Raw genomic sequence first — 2,494 nt, 5'->3', positions numbered from 1 at the left:
TGTGACAACGGATCACAGTTCATAAACGACAAGACGAGAGCTTTCTGCAAGACGTGGAACATCAAGCTAAAGACGTCGACGCCAAGATACCCCCAAGCAAATGGCCAAGCAGATCAAACAACAAGACGATAATCGGATCATTAAAGAAACGCCTGGACGACAAGAAGGGACGGTGGGCAGAAGAGTTTCCTTTCATCCTATGGGCCAACAAGACGACGCCTAGGATTATTAAACTCTATTATTTTTGTTAGTCTAGACTATTCAAATTATTTAGTTAATGGTTTTTTTTAACGTATTTTCACTAGTGGAAAAAGTCTCATTTGCGTCGCTCATTTAAGCCCATTTGCGTCGCACATTGGTGCGACGCAACTGGCAGCGACGCAAATGAAAAAAGTCATTTGCGTCGGACAATGGCATCACAAACATTCTTCTCAATATGCATTACATCCAAACAATTCCTAACTTCCAAATGTCTCCAATAAGGGATTTACATCGGAATTGGTCAAAAAGTAATCAGCCCAAAATTCTTTAACCTCATTAATCTCCTCGAATGAAAAAGGCTCTGTTCTTGAATAATCCTAAAAATACACATGCAAGTATATAAATAATTAGGTCGACAATCAATAGTTATGCCTACTTCAATTTATTAAAGTATATCACATACCGTAGTAAGATCTTGACTATCACGATGCTTTGTAAATATATCGTACATAAAACGCATGACGTAGTAGCCACACTCTAGTGATCCCGGTTGTTGAGGACACTACATGCATTAAAAAAACAACACAAGTAAAATTTATATGAAATTATACGTAGTAATTTAATTTGAAAAACTTGATCTTTAGGTAATTATACCTGTGCCGCAATCCAATTCAATTTAGTTCCTTTAGATTTTCCATTTTGTGCCTTGTAAGTCCGAAAAGCCCTACACGTTTGACAAAAGGGGACTTATAGCTATATATACTTTATTATATTTTTGTATCATGTAAATGCAAAGAATTCATAAAATACTTACAGGTTCAATTGGTTCTTAATCATCAAATTTCTCTTCTTCTGCGTAGAATCAAATATGTAGACCTGAGATTTAGCCAAGCAAATAACTAAAAGAATCCAGTGCCTCCTACGTACAAACAATAAAATTATCTCGTTAGAAAAAAAAAATATTAACAATAATGATTGATATAATATGAAAAATAAATTTAAAATGTTCTTACTTTTCGTAGTATGGACATAAGATGAATGACTTAGAACTGAGTGTTGCCATGGATTGCGACATGTATAATAGAACACGATTTATATCACTATACAACATGGTTTCCGAGATCATCTCCGGGCACATGAATCCCAAAGCATTGGTAGGATGATCAAATTCATCCCACGACTCATATAAAGCCCTACATAGCTCAATAACGTTAAGACAATTGAAAATATAATAATTAGGAGAGAAAATTTAATTTAGGAAACTCACACTATAAGAACTTGCAATATCGATATATTGAGCCATGCTCCCGAGAGAAGTTGATTGATGTCTTCAACGGCGATAACAAGTTCACGGTCGTTGTCAAAATTGAATGCCCCTTTACTAGCTTGCAACTTAACATCCTCCCCTTCTTTTAATTTAGAAACCATAGTTTTCATACAATTGCACTTAACTCCCAAATTTTGCGAGCTAAATTTGGGAAGAAATTGTTTGTTTGCCTTAGTGTTGGACCCTTTTGTCTCGCGTCGACTTCCAACCATTACCTCTTTCCCTTTAGGCTCTTTGCTTGTAGCCCTTTTCTCATTAGGCTCTTTTCTTGCAGGCTCATTTACCTGAATTATGAATTTCAAATAACCATATACATATTAGTGAACATAAGTGTATAGATATATTATTTTCGAGTCAAATTTGATGCAATAATGATAAGTTACCTCATCACTCGTCACAAGGGAAACCAAATTTTTTGGCCACTGAGTGAAAGTACCATGAGCTTGTCCAAGTTTCTTTATATATTGAGAAGGCACGGGGACTGAAACTTCTTTATACGCGGGCTCAAATTCATCAACACTCACCTTCACGTTATCGGCAACGAGGTTGTTATGGTGATCAAGAGTCAAATCCGGATGTATAGTACCAAAGGCAACAAAGACTTTCTCCGAATTTATCAACAAGTATAGCCAGCAGGAGGTAGGTTCCTTATTTGAAAAAAATAACATGTTAGAAAAATGGCATTTTCGCTCCTGATTTTCCCAAAATGAACCTAAGGACTCATTCAAAACCATTTACAAGTTTAATATAACCTAAATATGCAAAACTAAACAGACCAGAACTGATCTGCACAGATCAGAACTGATCTGCACAGATCAGAACTGATCTGTGCAGACCAGAACTGATATGCATAGACCAGAACTGATCTGCACAGATCACTTCTGGTCTGCACAGATCACTTCTGGTCTGCACAGATCACTTATGGTCTGTGCAGATCATTCTGATCTGCACAGATCAGTTCTGATC

The 2,494-nt window shown here is 36.4% G+C and overlaps 1 long non-coding RNA gene across 1 annotated transcript; it reads right to left on the bottom strand.

Moving 5' to 3' along the window:
• Positions 1-670: 670 nt before the first annotated feature.
• Positions 671-1,098, bottom strand: LOC130467059 (uncharacterized). The gene is made up of 3 exons (XR_008927220.1): positions 1,016-1,098; positions 856-925; positions 671-763 (listed from the first exon to the last, which is right to left on the bottom strand). It is a non-coding gene; the product is annotated as an uncharacterized lncRNA (long non-coding RNA).
• Positions 1,099-2,494: the final 1,396 nt, after the last annotated feature.

This window comes from Spinacia oleracea, chromosome 2 (genome assembly GCF_020520425.1).
Source record: "Spinacia oleracea cultivar Varoflay chromosome 2, BTI_SOV_V1, whole genome shotgun sequence".
In the NCBI taxonomy this organism is placed as follows: domain Eukaryota; kingdom Viridiplantae; phylum Streptophyta; class Magnoliopsida; order Caryophyllales; family Amaranthaceae; genus Spinacia; species Spinacia oleracea.
Note: the sequence above shows the minus strand (reverse complement) of the source record. Positions and strands in the feature narration are given on the sequence as shown.